Consider the following 19960-nt stretch of genomic DNA (forward strand, 5'->3'; position numbering starts at 1 on the left):
GAAAAGTATATTACACAAGAGTTTCTCTGCCAATAAAACATTGAATTATTTGAATCCTATTCAATGTCTTCACAATACCCTTGATGTGAAGCCATTACGCCTTTTTTTGCAGTCACCCATCAGTGTACAAACTCAAGCCTGGTTCCATACTTTATTTGTTCCAAAGTATGAATTTACCACCTTCAATATTTCATCCCCAGTAACTTGTTTTGGTACTTCTTTACAAAGAACTGATATTTTTCCAAGAATTTCTCTTTAGGAATCATAACTCATACAGCAATTCAGCATTTTCTAATGTGTATAGATTCATCAATCTGAAATAAAACCTGACTCATTTGATAATAATCTGGATTAATGCTATCTTTATCCCATCCAATATAATGTCAATACATTCACTAGTATTATCTGAGAGTACCACTTCTTCCTTTTCTTTATTGGCCTCAAACAATTTTCATACTAGGTGGTAAAATGAGGGCTTCTATCCTTGTTTGAGGCAGTTTGGCTTTAGCTTTTAATGGTGTGACCTTGTAACTGGTTTATTTAGCTTAATCTAACATTGTTGGAACCAATCTCAAAAAGAGCTTTGGTTTTTCTTGTTGCTTTGCAGAACCTTAAAATGTTCAAATCTTTTCCTGCTGAGTTTTTGTAGTGAGGTGCCAGTGCAGTTTGCTTGGCACCTTGTCTTCAACTTGTAACTTTTCCTTGCCAGTAAGGCATTTAGGCTGAGGAAAAAAAAAGAGCTACTGAGCACATACATCCAAATTTGAGACGATTGTCATTTCATCACCTAACTAGTGACTAACTTTTTTGATACTGTGTTTGTTTTGTGAACATGCTGGCTTTGTAGCTTTAATGAAAAGTTATTCAATAAGATTGAAAAGTAAGAACAATATCTGTAAAAAATAAGTATTTTTTAAGTGTAAGGAACTAATGGGGCCTATAGGCTTTTTCAACTACATAAAATCTATTTATACAGTTAGGGAACTCTCTGCATTCATTAAAATGTTTTTAAAACAAATTTCATCAAAATTCATAAAAGTAATCATTTATATCTGTTTACTTCAAAAATTAAAACTGAAATATTCAAAAATATGTACAATACATATATTCATGTGTGATTTAAAATATTTTGATTAATTGATTTTCTCTTTTTTTTGAGACAGGGTCTCACTGTGTCACCCCAGCTAGAGTGCAGCGGCGCAATCATAGCTCACCACAGCCTCAACATCCTAAGCTCAAGCCATCCTCCCACCTCAGCCTTTTGAGTAACTAGGGCTACAGGCATGCACCACCATGCTCAGGTAATTTTTAATTTTTTTGTAGAGAAGAGGTCACACTACGTTGCCCAGGCTGGTCTGAAATTCCTGGGCTCAAGTGATCCTCCCACCTTGACCTCCCACAGTGCTGGGATTACATGCATGAACCACCATGCCCCGCCAATAAATTTATTTATTTATTTATTTATTTATTTATTTTATTTATTTTTCTGAGATGGAGTCTTGCTCTGTTGCCCAGGCTAGAGTGCAGTGGTGTGATCTCGGCTCACTGCAAACTCCGCCTCCTGGGTTCAAGCGATTCTCCTGCCTCAGCCTCTCGAGTAGCTGGAATTACAGGCACCCACCACCATGCTCGGCTAATTTTTGTATTTTTAGTAGGGACAGGGTTTCACGATCTTGGCCAGGGTGGTCTCGAACTCCTGACCTCATGATCCACCCACCTTGGCCTCCCAAAGTGCTGGGACTACAGGCATGAGCTACCGCACCCAGCACCAGTAAATTTATTTTCTAAGCTAAAAGGCCGTTTAATGAATCAGCTTAATTAAATTTCATTGAATTATTACTTGATTTTTAGAAATAAAAGTATTTTTTAATTCCCAAAACCAAATAATAAACCATTATGAAATTCTATCAAGAATGTAACTTTGGCTAATTATTAACACCAAAGGCAAAAACTAAGTCAGTCAAGAAGTAACAAAATCAATGTTTTACTTAGCAACACCTAGTATCAGAAAGTGGTAATAAAAGCAATAAAAATAATTATACATATGTTCTAAGTCAGCAAAACTATAAAATAATAATAGGAAACAAAATAGAAATAAAATACAAATATTGTACATGCATTAAAAAAAATTTTTTTTAAAGATGAAAGCAACCCCAATATCCATTAACAGAAGAATGGATAAACAAAATGTGGCACGTATATACAATACAATATTATTCGATCTTAAAAAAGAAGGAAATTCTGATACACGCTGCAACATGAATGAACCCTGAAGGCATTATGCTAAGTGAAACAAGCCAGTCACAAAAGGACAAATATATGAATCCATTTATATGAGTTACCGAAAGTAGTCAAATTCACAGAGACATAAAGTAGAATGGTGGTTGCCAGGGGCTGGAGGAAATGGGAATGAGGAGTAGTTGTTTCATAGGTACAAAGTTTCAGTGGGGAAAATGGAAAGTTCTGGAAAAGGATGGTGCTGATGGTTACATAGCAATGTGAACGTACTTAATGCCACTGAGCTGTATACATTTAAAAATTGTTAAGACAGTGAGTTGTCATGTTTTTTACCAAAATTAAAATTTTTTTTTAAATTTTAAGTGGTTACAATGGTGAGTTTTAAGTTATATATATTTTACCATAATCTTAAAAAATAAAATTACTGATGATGACAAGTTTATCAGAAATGTGTAATCAAATGTACTGGGATGATTCAAAGTTCAAGGTCAGGGGCAGGTAATACCTGGTACTGCTACTACAGAGAATTTTCAGGGCACAGGTACTACACCTAAAGCTTTTTAGTCCAAAATAATTAGTGAATCTAGGGTGTTTACATAGGAAGTCCTTCAAATACTACTCAAATATTTCAACTGCTATAAGTTTCTGTACAAAACACTGTTAATTATGACTACCGGCATACTGAGTCCACCTATAGCCTGTTTGTGGCACAGTAATATGTCACAGCACAGTAATTAAGAAGCTCTGATCTCATCCCCAACTTTCAGCTTTCTCCCTTATCAGCCTCCTATCTCCCCCAGGCTCAGCACATTCTTAGACAATCATTTGGGTAAATCTCATCCTAGTTCAACCATGGATTGGGACCTCTGTTTCTTGAATGCTATACTGAAGGACATTTCCCTTCTAGCACACCCCACCCTCATAAGCAGAACCCATAGAGTAGCTACAAAAAAGCTAATGCATCATAAGCAGCCTTAATAGAAGCAATATCTGGAACAAGGTGAATTATATGACCTTCTAACTCTAAACCTCTATTTCTATGACTTATGTACATTTTTATGACCCTATGTTATATAACACATTAATCTCAGCTTTATATTATGATTGCTTGTCCGGGTATCAGCAATGAATAAAATACATAGCAAAAAGGCATGCCTCATGATTTTTAGTAGCACTAAGCTATCCGAGGTAAAACTGAGAAGTAAATGAAACTTGTCATTCATGCTTTCCCATTCCTATCTTCACTTTTTGTCAAGACCCACATAATGCCCCATGGCAGTCCAAAGTTCCTGACTATCTTACATTACCTTTCAAAAAGTACACAACTCAATTTTCTCTGTTCTTTCCTTTCCTCCACCTAAAAACCTGTCCCAGTTTTTAAAATCTCAATTTGGCAACAGCTCACCTCCCTCAGACATAAATCCTGCTTAGACTTGCTAATTTTCATACGAGAATGTCAACACCAACTCCACTCAGTGGTCACTAGAGCATATGGACCTGCCCTTAACAGAAAACACAGAATATCTCTACCTGAGGTTCTGCCACCCAGCCCTTAGCTTATTAACCATTCAGGGTCATCAAGCTGTTTTCTCAGGGTACTGGAATTATAAATCATGGCCTTTTTTCTTTAGTCAAACTTCAATACATAATGTTATGTTATAGGGCAAAGGGACAAAAATCAACATTTGAAAATCTTATCCTAGACCAAATGCTTTTCAAACCATCTGTGGTGAAAGATCAGGATTTTATTTCCAATCTGTCATAGACATATTTTTGTGAAAAACACTAAAAATGAATTACTAGAAAAAAATGAAATTAAAAAATCCAAAACATACAAATTACAAGCCTCAATTCTTTTATTAAACAGACATAGAAATTACTCTGTCAAACTGCTTAAAAGTTTTTAGTCACTAATTTTCCATTTCTGTACTGATGTCCTTGCACTGTTACCAGTGTAGGCCACGCTTTGAGTAATGCTGCCTTAGAATACAGTCTCTCATCCCAACCCAAATATCTACCTCTACCCTGTCAAGAGAGTCGAGCAATCCATCTCGGAAAGAAGCTGGAAGACAGAATAGTATATTCTATGGTTAGTGAAAGAGCCACTTGGGATACATACACATCTGCCATCTACACACTTCTAATGCATAGAAGCTGATCCTTTTTCATAAACTACTCACCAGTCTAACACACTTTGAGGTTTATGAAAGTAATAGGGCTGCAGTCTCATATACGTCTTTTACTTTGAAACCTCTCAGTTTTTTAGGTTAGTTAAAACCCCTATTCTGGTTCTTGGTCATTTACATAATAAACAGTCATTTAAATGCACATGCACTACACCCTGGTGAAGTCAGCAGGAGGTGCACATGAAGATCTGAGACCAAACTTCTCTGTATGTGTGCAAAGCATGTCTCCATTGTGCAATCGCTCTACAAATAAGAAATAAACACTGGGTTTATAAGACTTGGAAGAAAAGGTTTACGGCTTTGACTGTTTTCCATTACTGGAAAATTTACATGCTGAAAAGTAGCAAAAACCAGTGCAAAAGAATAAACAGCGGGTGCACTTCAAGGGCTTGTTTCTTTCAAGAATCAGGAGCAAAACTGGGTTTTATTAGCTGTTTCATTAAGTTTTACTTTGAAGAAAAACAAACAGTGAAAGCATATGTGCAACATCTGATGAAAAAGGATTTTATTCCAAACAGTCTCTGTACAAAACTCATTAATGTAACATTAAATGTGAAGACTTGTCTAGCAATTTAAGAATAATTTTACTCATTTTAGTTTATTTATAATTTCTGACACAGTTTATTTAATGTATTCTAAACTTTAAATCACCATGTGTACTAAACTAATATATTAAATCTGTCTTTTCAATGACATTTTGCAATAAATATCTACAGCATCTGTTAAAGACAATTACTATATAAATCTGTATCAAATTTAACACCTAAAGTAGGATAATGCAGCTGGATATTGATAACTTGAAACACTCATGATTACATGTGTTTTTAAAAACTACAAGCAAACTTAAAAAAATCTAAATATATGTGCTACTATAATCTAGTATCTCAAATCTAAGCGCCTAATATAATACACAAAGTATTAAATAAAAGTATTATTTTTTCCTTAGAACAAATTTAGTCATGCTGGATAGTCATCATATTCCCACTGGAAGAATCTGCCCAATTGCTACTTTCTTGTTTCAATTCTACACATTGATAAGAGGCAACTAAAGTTTGCTGGGGCAGGGGGAGCATTGAGAAGAAAAATAAATATATATACATACATATATATATATTTTATGTGTGTGTATATATACATATTCCAGATCCATTGTGTTGGCTACATAATGGTGGTATGGAATAGATAAAACTTCAGCTTCTAACTTAGTTAATGAATATTCAAATATTAAACTATAGGTTAGGAGTTAAGACAATAATCTTTGGAGGCAGACACACCTTGGTTCCAGTCTTGACCCTGCCTCGAACATAAATACTATGTAACCTGGACAAATCATTTACTTTCTCTAAGCCCATATGCCTGTCTGAAGTAGAAATAATAATGGCTAACTCACAGAGATATTGTGGGGTTAAATTAAATGAGATATATGTAAATAACAGCACAGTTAATGGTGCTTTGAAAATGGACTTTCCTCTTTAAAAAAAAAAAAAAAAAAAGAGTACTGGCTGGGCATGGTGATTCACACCTGTAATCCCAGTACTTTGGGATGCTGAGGCAGGAGGATCACCTCATGTCAGGAGCTGACCAGCCTGGGCAACATGGTGAAACTTCATCTCTACTCAAAATACAAAAACTAGACGGGCATTGTGGGTACCTGTAATCCCAGCTACTCGGGAGGCTGAGGCAGGAGAATTGCTTGAACCTGGGAGGTGGAGGTTGCAGTGAGCTGAAATCGTGCCACTGCACTCTAGCCTGGGTGACAGAGCGAGACTCCGTCTCAAAAAAAAAAAAAAAAAGTACTCATTTTAATCAAAGTAATACACCACATATTTTAAAAACTAAACATGCATTAAAATGTGTATATACATCCAGTCTTCTGTATCAGCAAGCTCTGCATCCATGGATTCAACCAACCTCAGATAAAATTTTTTTTTTTGAGACGGAGTATTGCTCTGTCACCCAGGCTGGAGTGCAGTGGCGCAATCTCGGCTCACTGCAACCTCCACCTCCCAGGTTCAAGTAATTCTCCTGCCTCAGCCTCCCGAGCAGCTGGGATTACAGGCATGCGCCACCACGCCCAGCTAATTTTTTTTTTTTTTTGAGACAGCGTCTCACTCTGTCGCCCAGGCTGGAGTGTAATGGCATGATCTCGGTTCACTGCAACCTCTGCCTCCCGAGTTCAAGCGATTCTCCTGCCTCAGCCTCCTGAGTAGCTGGGACTACAGGTGCCTGCCACCACGCCTGGCTAGTTTTTATATTTTTAATAGAGACTGGGTCTCAACATGTTGGCCACGATGGTCTCAATCTCTTGACCTTGTGATCCGCCCGCCTCAGCCTCCCAAAGTGCTGGGATTACAGGCGTGAGCCACTGTGCCCAGCCACGCCCAGCTAATTTTGTATTTTTAGTAGAGACAGGGTTTCACCATGTTGGCCAGGCTGGTCTCAAACTCCTGACCTCATGATCCACCCGCCTCAGCTTCCCAAAGTGCTGGGATTACAGGTGTGAGCCACCACGCCCGGCTGATAAAATATTTTTAAACTACATCTGCTTTGAACATGTACAGACTTTTTTTCTTGTCATTATTCCCTAAACAATACAGTATAACAATTATTTACATAGCATTTACACTGTATCAGGTATTATAAGTAATCTAGAGATGATTTAAAGTATACAGGAGGATGTGCATGGGTTATATGCAACTACTAAACCATTTTATATCAGGGACTTTAGTATCTGCAGATTTTGGTATGGGAAGGTAGTCCTGGATCCAATCCCCCAGGGATACTGAGGGATGACTATATAACAAAAGTCAGCAGCCCCTCTTTCACCCCTCCACATACCCTGGTCAGCCTATCCAGATGCAACCACTTGCAACTTTCCTTGTTTCTTCTACTATTCAATACCAAATTCCATACATTTTATCTATATCTTTTTTCTGATACAACAAATTTACACATTACCTACTGAATTATTGTGGAGATTATATATATTTGAATTCAGCATGACCCCTGAATTTTAAAATCAGGGTTATTAAAAAAATGACTTCTGTTAAACTCATACATTGGAAAGAATACATCTATAAAAGAAGTAATCTCTGTTTTAGGAAGCTAAGTGATACAAATCAGTTGTAAGGTGTTTATAAGGGACCTCTACTCCTCAGAGTACAAACATGAAATGGTTTTATTTTTTCCAGTAATTGTCCTTAACATTCCTATGTGGAATCCCCTTTTGTACCTGGTAATTGTGGCAGACTGATTTCATTAATGACCTCAATGTTTCTCTCCCTATATCCATGTCCTTTGGTATTGCCTTCTCGCAATAACTCTGAATGTGGCCTCTTTGAAAAGCTCAAGTAGAGGTCTAAAAAAGTACTTGAGTATTTCTACTTTCTCTCTTCAGACCCTTACCACCACCATGAGAACAAGCTCAGGCTGGCCTGCCAGAACATGGAACCAAGCAGAATCATCCCAACTGAGGCCATCCTAGGCCAGCCCCCAGCCAACCCTCAGTTGACAGCACATGCATAAGCAAGCCCTGTGCACATCAGCTGAACTTGTCACAGATCAGCAAAACTGTCCAGTCAATTTGCAGACTTCTGAGAAATAATAAATGGTTGTTTTAAGTCACTAAGTTTGGAATGGTTTATTATGTAGCAATATCTCACCGATATATTAGGGATGCTTAAAAACAACTTGGTCCCAGTCCGTAACTTTTTAGATGCTTCCAATTATTAGAACTCTATCCTTCTCCAGATAATTAAGACTCAATCCTACTATTAGTTTTGTTACTCTGAAGACTTGTCTCAAAATCAATTTGAAGCCCTTTTCTCCCTGTAGTTCAACCCATAACCTCAGCAGCTTGAATAAGCTTCTCAAAATGAAGCATGCTCTTACTCAGAAAAGCCTCCTGCCCCTCACTACTTCTTCTAGGAGCCCATGGCTTGAAAACTGGAAGGAGGGACATCGACTGGTTTAACTGGATGCAGTCACAGTCCTCTTCTTGTTTGCTGTTGCTTCTGTGACACTGCCTGGGTGTCAATATCTCTCCACGTGGCAGACACACAGCTGCTAACTCCCCCATGGGGTGACTGCATGGGCGCTTCAGAGGCGCCTGCAGGGAGACCAACCCCTGGCACACTTCCCTAATCCAGGCAGTCACCATCCCCCTTCTACAACTGCTGAGGTCCCTTTACCTGACTATCAGCCTTCTAGAACAGGACAAGAGATAAAATAGGTCAAGCCTGGCTACTCTTTGAAGTGATCATATTAAACAGGTTGAACACTAACCCCTCCATAGCCCCACTATTGTTCTCAACTCCCTGTACCTCTGCTCAGGCAGAAAAGAGCAGATGAGCAAATCAGCAGCTAAGCAAACACCCAACTAAGCAATGAAATGACCACTCCTCCCTCCCTCCCCATCTGTAGGTACCCCAAACTCATTACAAGTGGTTATTTGCAGAGGGAAGAGAGGCATTGGGAGAGGAGAGAGTGGTTTTTCATTAAGAACACTGCACTCCCCCTTTGCCGAAACTCATTCTCATATCGGGGTGGAGGTTCTCAGTTCTTCAGGAATGGTTCCCCAGGGCAGTCTCTGTAGGCAGATTTCTGGCCCCAGTGGCTAGTAGATTATTCATAGCAATCCAAATATAGAAAATTAGTTACTTAGAGTCTTTTGTCTTCAGCTTGAGGCTTTAGCTGCAATTCTGGAACAAGATAAAAAGGTCCCACTCAACACACTGTTACATGGTTATTTTTAAACCTAAAATATGCATTAAATTCTACTATGCTGCATATCATTATAGAAAAAAATCCATTTTTACTGAAATGCTGGTTTTATTAAAAAGACTGCCCTGAAGAGGTTATTTGAATTATATTTATTAACTTTTTATGTAAATGTTATGGTGTTTTCATGGATCCTAATTCATCAATTAAGGGATAAAAAAGGAATACTGACTTGTTTTTTAATTTCTCAAAATTTTTCAAATAAAACTTTTGTCTAATAAAATTCTTCACACAAATTGTGAATTTTATTTTTTTCTGGAAAATCAGATACTCACTCATTTAACAAAACTTTGTTTTTGTGCTTACTATATACTCAGAGATATTCTAGTTGCTTTGGGCATATCAACAAATAAAACAAAGATTCCTACCTTCACAGATTGGGCAAAGAAAGAGAGATATTAAACAACAAACATAATAAATAAGTAAATTAAATAGTATGTAAGAAGACGAAAATAGCAGTATGAAAAAAAGCAGAGTAGGAAAAGGGAAGCAGGAGTGCCAGAGTGAGGCTGTCAGATAGGCAAGCCAGTGGCTAGCAGATGGTTTGAAATGTTGCACAGGGCGGGCAGGGAGGCCTCATTAAGGAGGTGGCATGTGAGCAACCACACAAAGGACCTGGATGACTTAGCTATATCTGGAAGAAGAGTGTTCTAGACAGAGGGGCCAGTCAGTTCAGAGGCCCCAGGGTGACAGTGTTTGTCTGGAGTGTTTAAAGAACAGCAAGGTCAGCGTGCCTGGACAGTTGTGATGAAAGAAAGAAAAATAGGAGGTGAAATCAGGGGAGTAAGAAAGTGGAGAAGGAAGCAAACTGCACAGTTTATGGTGTATTGTAAATATTTTGGCTTTTAATCTGAGTTGAGAAGTGACACAATCTGACTTGTATTTTAAGAGTTATGTCATAGGAAGGCAAGAGTGAAAACAGTCAGATCATTAGGAAGGTAATCCTAGTAAGAGTTGACGATAGTTTACACCAGGGTGGTAGCAGGGAAGATGATGACAGATGGTATGATTCTGGATATTATGAAAAGGGAACAAGCAGGATTTCCTAATGGATTAGATGTGGGGTGTAAAAAAAATAAAGGAGTTAAAGATAGTTCCAGTAGCTTGAGCAACTGGAAGGATGGAGTTGTCATCAATTCAAAGAGGGCTGGTTTGGGTGGTAGTAGGTGAACAAGTTTGGGAGGGGGGAGACTAGGAGTTTAATTCTGGACATGTTAGCTTTGGGATCTAAGTGAATCCATCAAAGTAGAAGTGTCAAGAAGTTGGCCTTAAGGGAGAGACATCTGGGCAGAGGATATACATTTAGGAGTAATTAGCATTTGGATGGAATTTAAATGATGAGACCTCCATGGTCATGAGACTAGCTAGAGATGAGAATAAGACATAGGACTGCTCATGGGCACTAATATTATGAGACTGTGGGGAAAAAATAAAGAAACAGCAAAGGAGACTGAAAAGGAATAAAGAGTAATATAGAAGGTGAACTAAGAGAGTAAGGACACCAATTGAAGAAAGTATATCAAGGAGGAAAGAATGATCAATCCTGTCAAGTGATGCTAGAAGATCAAATAATTTACCTGTGAGTTTAGCAGCCTAGATATCACTGGTAACATTAATAATAATATTGGACCCAATGGATCATTCCATAAGAAAAGAAATTTTACTACTTAAATTCTTCTAAAACAAATAGTTTTTGTTAAGCATTTGACAGAATCCAGCATCCCTTTATCATTAAAACCCTCAGCAAAACCAGCATAGAAGGGACATATCTTAAGGTAAAAAAGCCATCTATGACAAACCCACAGCCAACATTATACTGAATAAGGAAAAGTTGAAAGCATTCCCCCTGAGAATTGGAACAAGACAAGGATGCCCACTTTCATCACTTCTATTTAACATAGTACTGAAAGTCCTAGTCAGAGCAATCAGACAAGAGAAAGAAATAAAGGGCATCCAAATCAGTAAAGAGGACGTCAAACTGTCACTGTTTGCTAAGGACATTATCGGATACCCTAAAGACTCATGCAAAAAGCTCCTAGAACTGGTAAATGAATTCAGCAAAGTTTCAGGATACAAAATCAACATACGCAAATCAACAGCCCTGCTATACACCAACAGCAGCCAAGCTGAGAATCAAATCAAGAACTCAACCCCTTTTACAACAGCCGCAAAAAAAAAAAAAGAGATAAAATACTTAGGAATATGCTTAACCAAGGAGGTGAAAGATCTCTACAAGGAAAACTATAAAACACTGCTGAGATAAATCACAGACAACACAAACAAGTAGAAACACATCCCACACTCTTGGAGGGGTTGAATTGATATTATAAAAATGACCAAACTGCTGGGGCTGGGCGCAGTGGCTCACGCCTGTAATCCAGGCACTGTGGGAGGCTGAGGTGCACGGATCACGAGGTCAGGAGCTCGAGACCATCCTGGCTAACACGGTGAAACCCTGTCTCTACTAAAAAAATACAAAAAATTAGCCAGGTGTGGTGGCAGGCGCCTACAGTCCCAGCTACTTGGGAGGCTGAGGCAGGAGAATGGTGTGAACCTGGGAGGCAGAGCTTGCGGTGAGCTGAGATCATGCCACTGCACTCCAGCCTGGGCAACAGAGCAAGACTCCATCTCAAAAAAAAAAAAAAGAAAGAAAGAAAGAAAATGACCATACTGCCAAAAGCAATCTACAAATTCAGTGCAATTCCCATCAAAATACCACCATCATTCTTTACAGAACTGGAAAATAACAATCCTAAAATTCATATGGAGCCAAAAAAGAGCCTACATAGCTAAAGCAAGACTAAACAGAAAGAACAAATCTGGAGGCATTACATTTCTTGACTTCAAACTATACTATAAAGCCATAGTCACCAAAACAGCATGGAACTCGTAAAAAATAAGCCTATAGACCAACAGAACAGCATAGAGAACCCAGAAATAAAGCCAAATACTTAGAGTCAACTGATCTCCAACAAAGCAAAGAAAATAAAGTGGGGAAAGGACACCCTATTCAACAAATGGTGCTGGGATAATCGGCAAGCCACATGTAAAAGAATCAAAGTGGATCCTCGCCTCTCTCTCACCTTATACAAAAATCAACTAAAGATGGATCAAAGACTTAAATTCAAGACCTGAAACCATAAAAAATTCCAGAACATTGGAAAAACCCTTCCAGACAATGGCTTAGACAAAGATTTAATGACCAAGAACCCAAAAGAAAATGCATCAAAAACAAAGATAAATAGACGAGACAATTTAAAAAGCTTATGCACAGCAAAAGAAATAATCAGCAGAGTAAACAGACAACCCACAGACTGGGAGAAAATCTTCACAATCTATCCAAAACCCCATCTGTACGTCACCATCATCAAAGACCAAAGGTAGATAAAACCATGAAGATGGGGAAAAAACAGAGCAGAAAAACTGAAAATTCTGAAAATCAGAGTGCCTCTCCTCCAAAGGAACGCAGCTCCTCACCAGCAATGGAACAAAGCTAGACAGAGAATGACTTTGACAAGTTGAGAGAAGAAGTCTTCAGATGATCAAACTTCTCTGAGCTAAAGGAGGAAGTTTGAACCCATCACAAAGAAGCTAAAAACCTTGAAAACAGATTAGATGAATGGCTAACTGGAATAACCAATGTAGAGAAGTACTTAAATGGCCTAATGGAGCTGAAAACCATGGCATGAGAACTATATGATGAATGCACAAGCTTCAGTAGCTGATTCGATCAACTGGAAGAAAGGGTATCAGTGATAGAAGATCAAATGAATGAATTGAAGCAAGAAGAGAAGTTTAGAGAAAAAAGAATAAAAAGACACGAACAAAGCCTCCAAGAAATATGGGACTATGTGAAAAGACCAAATCTACGTCTGATTGGTGTACCTGAAAGTGACAGGGAGAATGGAACCAAGCTGGAAAACACTCTTCAGGATATTATCCAGGAGAACTTCCCCAACCTAGCAAGGCAGGCCAATATTCAAATTCAGGAAATACAGAGAATGCCACAAAGATACTCCTCGAGAAGAGCAACTCCACAACACATCATTGTCAGATTCACCAAAGTTGAAATGAAGGAAAAAATATTAAGGGCAGCCAGAGAGAAAGGTCGGGTTACCCACAAAGGGAAGCCCATCAGACTAACAGTGGATCTCTCAGCAGAAACTCTACAAGCCAGGAGAGAGTGGGGGCCAATATTCAACATTCTTAAAGAAAAGAATTTCCAACCCAGAATCACATATCCAGCCAAACTAAGCTTCATAAGTGAAGGAGAAATAAATACTTTACAGACAAGCAAATGCTGAGAGATTTTGTCACCACCAGGCCTGCCCTACAAGAGCTCCTGAAGGAAGCACTAAACATGGAAAGGAACAACTGGTACCAGCCGCTGCAAAAACTTGCCAAATTGTAAAGACCATCAAAGCTAGGAAGAAACTGCATCAACTAACGAGCAAAATAACCAGCTAACATCATAATGACAGGATCAAATTCACACATAACAGTATTAACCTTAAATGTAAATGGGCTAAATGCTCCAATTAAAAGACACAGACTGGCAAATTGGATAGAGTCAAGACCCATCAGTGTGCTGTATTCAGGAGACCCATCTCAAGTGCAGAGACACACATTGGCTCAAAATAAAGGGATGGAGGAAGATCTACCAAGAAAATGGAAAACAAAAAAAGGCAGGGATTGCAATCCTAGTCTCGGATAAAACAGACTTTAAACCAACAAAGATCAAAAGAGACAAAGAAGGCCATTACATAATGGTAAAGGGATCAATTCAACAAGAAGAGCTAACTATCCTAAATATATAGGCACCCAATACAGGAGCACCCAGATTCATAAAGCAAGTCCTTAGAGACCTACAAAGAGACTTAGACTCCCACACAATAATAATGGGAGACTTTAACACTCCACTGTCAACATTAGACAGATCAACGAGACAGAAAGTTAACAAGGATACCCAGGAATTGAACTCAGCTCTGCACCAAGTGGACCTAATAGACATCTACAGAACTCTCCACCCCAAATCAACAGAATATACATTCTTCTCAGCACCACATCGCACTTATTCCAAAATTGACCACATAGTTGGAAGTAAAGCACTCCTCAGCAAATGTAAAAGAACACAAATTATAACAAACTGTCTCTCAGACCACAGTGCAATCAAACTAGAACTCAGGATTAAGAAACTCACTCAAAACTGCTCAACTACATGGAAACTGAACAACCTGCTCCTGAATGACTACTGGGTACATAACTAAATGAAGGCAGAAATAAAGATGTTCTTTGAAACCAACAAGAACAAAGACACAACATAGCAGAATCTCTGGGACACATTTAAAGCAGTGTGTAGAGAGAAATTTATAGCACTAAATGCCCGCAAGAGAAAGCAGGATAGATCTAAAATTCACAATCTGTAAATATGACAAATGACTAATATCCAGAATCTACAAGGAACTCAAACAAATCAGCAAGAAAAAAAAACAATCCCATCAAAAAGTGGGCTAAGGACATGAATAGACAATTCTCAAAAGAAGATATACAAATGGCCAACAAACATATGAAAAAATGCTCTACATCATTAGTTATCAGGGAAATGTAAATTAAAACCACAATGCAATACCACCTCACTCCTGCAAAATGGCCATAATCAAAAAATCAAAAAAAAATAGATGTTGGTGTGGATGTGGTGAAAAGGGAACACTTTTACACTGTTGATGGGAATTTAAGAAAGTACAACCACTATGGAAAACAGTGTGGGGATTCCTTAAAGAACTAAAAGTAGATCTACCATTTGATGCAGCAACCTGGGTATCTACTCAGAGGAAAAGAAGTCATTCTATGAAAAAGATACTCGCACACACCCTCATAGCAGCACAATTCGCAATTGCAAAAATATGAAACCAGCCCAAATACTACTCAGTCATAAAAAGGAACAAAATAATGGCATTTGCAGCAAGCTGGGTGGAATTGGAGACCATTATTATAAGTGAAGTAACTCAGAAATGCAAAACCAAACATCGTATGTTCTCACTCACAAGTGGGAGCTAAGGTATGAGGACTCAAAGGCATAAGAATGATACAATGGGCCGGATGCGGTGGCTCACCCACGTACTCCCAGCACTTTGGGAGGCCAAGGCGGGCGGATCACGCCCAAGACCAGCCTGGCCAATATGGTGAAAACCCGTCTTTACTAAAAAACACAGAAATTGGCCAGGCGTGGTGGTGTGTGCCTGTAGTCCCAACTACTCGGGAGGCTGAGGCAGGAGAATCGCTGGAACCCGGGAGGTGCAAGTTGCAGTGAGCCAAGATTGCGCCACTGCACTCCAGCCTGGCGACAGGGCGAGACTCCATCTCAAAAAAAAAAAAAAAGAATGAAAGAATGATACAATGGACTTTGGGGATTTGGGGGAAACCGTGTGTGGGTGGGTGAGGGATAAAAGACTACACATTGGGTACAGTGTATGCTACTCAAATGATAGTTACACCAGAATCTCAGTAATCACCACTAAAGAACTTATTCATGTAACCAAACACCACCTGTTCCCCAAAAACCTATTGAAATATTTAAAAAATTAAAATAAAAAAAGACCTGAAAGACTTGTACTGTAAAAACTATAAACATTGCTAAGAAGAATAAATAAAATATGTCAGTGGAAAGACATTTTATGTTCCTGGATTGGAAGACTAAGTGTCAAACCATGTAAATACATGAAGGAAATGTAAATGCATATTTCTAAGTGAAAGAAGCCAATATTTAAAAAATACATACTGTATCATTTAAACCACGTGACTCTCAGGAAAAGGCAAAATTAAGGAAATGGTTAAAGAATCAGTAGTTGCCTGGGTTTAGTGGAGGGGGAACGATAAATAGATGGAGCACAGAAGATTCTGTCAGGCAGTAAAACTGCTCTGTGTGATACTATAATGGTGGATACATGTCATACCTTTGTCAAAACAGAATGTATGACACCAAAAGGGAATCTTAATGTAAACTGTGTACCTTGAGTGATAATGATGTGTCCATACAGGTTCATCAATTGTAAAAAATGAACCACTCTGGTGGGGAATGTTGATAATGAAGGGGGAGGCCATTTATGTGTGAGGGTAGAGGTACATGAGAAATATCTATACCTTCTGCTCAATTTTGCTGGTAACGTAAAACTTCTTAAATAAAGTCTACTTCAAAAAACACACAAAAACAGAACCTTACAACTCAAACAACTCAAGAATAAGAAGAAAAACAGCCTCATTAAAAATGGGTAAATTTTTGAATGGACATTTTACTAAAGAATATATGCAAGTTGCTAACATTCCCATGAAATGTTAGCATTCAGCATCACTAACAATTAGGGAAATTCATGAGAAACCACTTTACACCCACCAAAGTGACTATAATCAAACAGAAAGGAAATACCAAGTGTTGATAATTGTCGGGGAAATCAAGAACCCGCATATTTTGCTGGTGGGGATGTAAACTACATAGCCACTTTGAAAAACAGACCAGTGGTTTCTTAAAGTGTTAAACATCAATTTACCATATGACTTGGCAATTACACTCCTAGATATCTATCCAAGATAAATGAAAACCTGTGACCCCCAAAAGACATGTATGTGAATGTTCATAACAGCATTATTCCTAATAGCCAAAATCTGAAAACATTCCAGATGTTCATCAATTGGTGAATTATATTAATATTCTATAGCTGCCATAACGAATTACCATAAACTTTATGGCTTAAAATAACAGAAATTTATTCCCTCACAGTTCTGGAGGCCAGAAATCTGAAATCAAGATGTCTACAGGGCTGCACTCCCTCTACAGGAGAATTCTTTGTTTAAAAATTTTTAAAAAATAAAATAAAATAGTTTTTAAAAAAACAAAAAAATAGTTTTTTAAAAAAACAAATAGGTTTTTAAACACTAGTCAATGACTCACTTATTTCAAAAAATATGTAACACAATGGAATGGAATAAAATGAAATGCATTCACACAAATAAAACCTTGGCTGAACTCCTTGCAGTTTATACGATTTTAATTCAATTGAACAAAGGCATCTAGAGTGTTTACTTTGCTAAGCGCCAAAGATATAGAAACAGGAATATAAAAACAAAAACAACCTGGGCATGGTGGCTCACCCCTGTAATCCTAACACTATGGGAAGCCACGGAAGGTGGATCGCTTGAGGTCAGGAGTTCAAGACCAGCTTGGCCATCATGGTGAAACCCTGTCTCTAATTAAAGAATACAAAAATTAACCAGGCATGGTGGCACACGACTGTAATTCTAGCTACTCGAGTGGCTGAGGTGGGAGAATCACTTTAACCTGGGAGGTGGAGGTTGCAATGAACCGAGATTGCACCACTGCACTCCAGCCTGGATGACACAGTGAGACCCTGTCTCAAAAAAAAACAGTAAAAACAAAAACATAGTGCTTGCTGTCAAGGAGCTCTCAGACTACTATGGGGAATTAGCCAAGTATATAGATGACCACCATACAGAATTGTACACCAATTGTATGGAAACACAGAGGAGTGGATCTAAGCCAAACTTGGGAGGTCAGGGTTGCCTATGTGCAGTTAAGTGATGCATAGATTCAATCTAAAAAAAAATGTAGTTATTATGGGCAAAAGACAGCCATAAAAATCACAAAAGAAAGTACCAAATAACTAATAAACATATGAAAAGATGCTCAAATGAGCTAGTTTTTAGAAAATGCAAATTAAAACCATGTGGCCTCGGGAGGCAGGACTACAAATCCCCTTCAAAAAACAACTTTGAAACTGAACAAAATTGTTAAAAACAACCATTTCAGGAAACTGGGAATCAACCAAAGGCAAATAACATATTAAGAAGCACTTATTCATGAAAAACTGTTGAAATTCAGGCAAGAACAGTGGGAGTCTGTGGCATTCCTCCCTGAGGTTGCTCCCATCCCTCCCAGAGGGTCAGTATGGTGGTTCTACCAGGACCACAGGCTGTGAAACCAGCAGCCTTACTGCCAGAGGGGCTCAACTGATCTGAAGCTGAAAATGAAAATATGCCATCCAGCAGCATCATCAGTAAAAGTAGCAATCTCTGTAGCAAGCCTGAGGTAGTAGTCATCCCAGTTGGCACAAGCAACCAACCAACCAGCACCATAATAGGAATAGTAATAGGGAGATGCTGGAAACGAAGGATTACAGAGAAGCTTGAGAAACTACACACAACCCTGGCAGCCTTCCACTCACATGTGTAGGGGAAGCTAAGGGGACCCAAGCTGTCCACACATCCTGGCTGATGAGGAGGCTTTGTGTAGGCGCAGAGGACATGGTTGAAACTAAAAGACAGGGCAGACTTGAACACTGCCTAAACTTCGAATGTGCTCCCCAACCCACACAGAACCATCAGGAAGTGGAGAAGCCTACTGGCTCCAGGTGTTTGAGCATAACCTCTGACCAATCATCAGCAATTAAGCTATGCACAAATGTAACGTTGAGAGAACGAAGCCAGGCTCAAAAGAGTAATCTTTTTTAAGCAAGAGTTTTGCATGCTTAGCTAAGGAGACTGAACTATATCCTGAATAATGAAGAATCACTAAAGGATTTTAACCAGAGAGTAATGGAGTGGAATTGCATTTTATAAGATCACCTTGGCAGGCTTAGAGGCAGGTTGGCAGAGGGCAAGATTAGAGACAAAGAGCAGAAATAATGATAGCCTGAACAAAAAGAATGGTGATGGGCAAGGAGGGCAGAGGTAAGCCAACTTGAGAGATTTTTAAAGATGGAATAAATTGATGTAATGATCCATTCAGCATATGTATTGAGGCAGAGGAATGTAAAACCTTCAGGGTCATGGCCTGAGTCGGAGGTTGGTGGAGCCATCTAGAAAAAAAAAGAATTCAGAAGGAGCAGTGGATATTGAGGGCAAAAAATGATCAGCTCAGTTTTAATCATGTTGAGTTTGAGATTTATAGAACTTTAATCCATGAGACTGCTTACATAATTAAACTTTGTATAAAATTTATTACTTAGAAAACGATAAGTAGCATACAGAAATATGGGAACGCAGTGGTCCAAAGACCTGGGTTTCTATTTCAGTTTTAGCTCGAAGTTGGACAAGTCAATTGTTACCTTGGTGCTAAGTTTATTTATTTACTTAAACTATCTTTATGTAAAATAAAGAAAATAAGACTGTCCTATACACTCACAGGAACACTGTGTGCATAAAAAGAATGCTGTAAAACTAGAACACAAGCAATTGCTGCTATAGTGCACAACTTGTTCTGGAAGCTTTAATACAATATGACCAAAATGAAGCCATAAATATTGGAAAAGAAACCATATTTTCATTATATCAGATGACATGGAAAGCACCAAAGAATTACTTTTTATACTATTAGACCTAGTGTTAGTTCAGTAAGGTAACCAGTTACAAAATATACCTAGTAAAATCAATATCTTACCTACATATCAGCAATAACCTTAGACCTTAAAATGGGGAAAACCCAGTCTCTCTAAATAAAGCTAAATCTATCGCTATTTTATCCTATCATGGATCGACTTAAAGAAATTAGTTAATTAATTAATTAAAGCCCCATTCAAACCGTGAATTTCAAACTTCACTGAAGACTTTAAAAAGTGAACACCTAGCATGTTCCTAAAAGGGAAGACAACATTATAGATATATAATTTCACTCCAAATTTATAAATTTAAAAGGACAGCCATCAAAATCCCAATTGGAAAACATAGCAACACTTATTTATCTAATT

At 38.2% G+C, this 19960-nt stretch overlaps 1 protein-coding gene across 3 annotated transcripts in view; it reads right to left on the minus strand.

Moving 5' to 3' along the window:
• ATG10 (autophagy related 10) overlaps positions 1 to 19960 on the minus strand; it is a 287839-nt gene that overhangs the window by 228495 nt on the left and 39384 nt on the right. The gene's annotated exons all lie outside the window — the stretch shown is intronic.

This window comes from Pan paniscus, chromosome 4, assembly GCF_029289425.2.
Source record: "Pan paniscus chromosome 4, NHGRI_mPanPan1-v2.0_pri, whole genome shotgun sequence".
Lineage (NCBI taxonomy): Eukaryota > Metazoa > Chordata > Mammalia > Primates > Hominidae > Pan > Pan paniscus.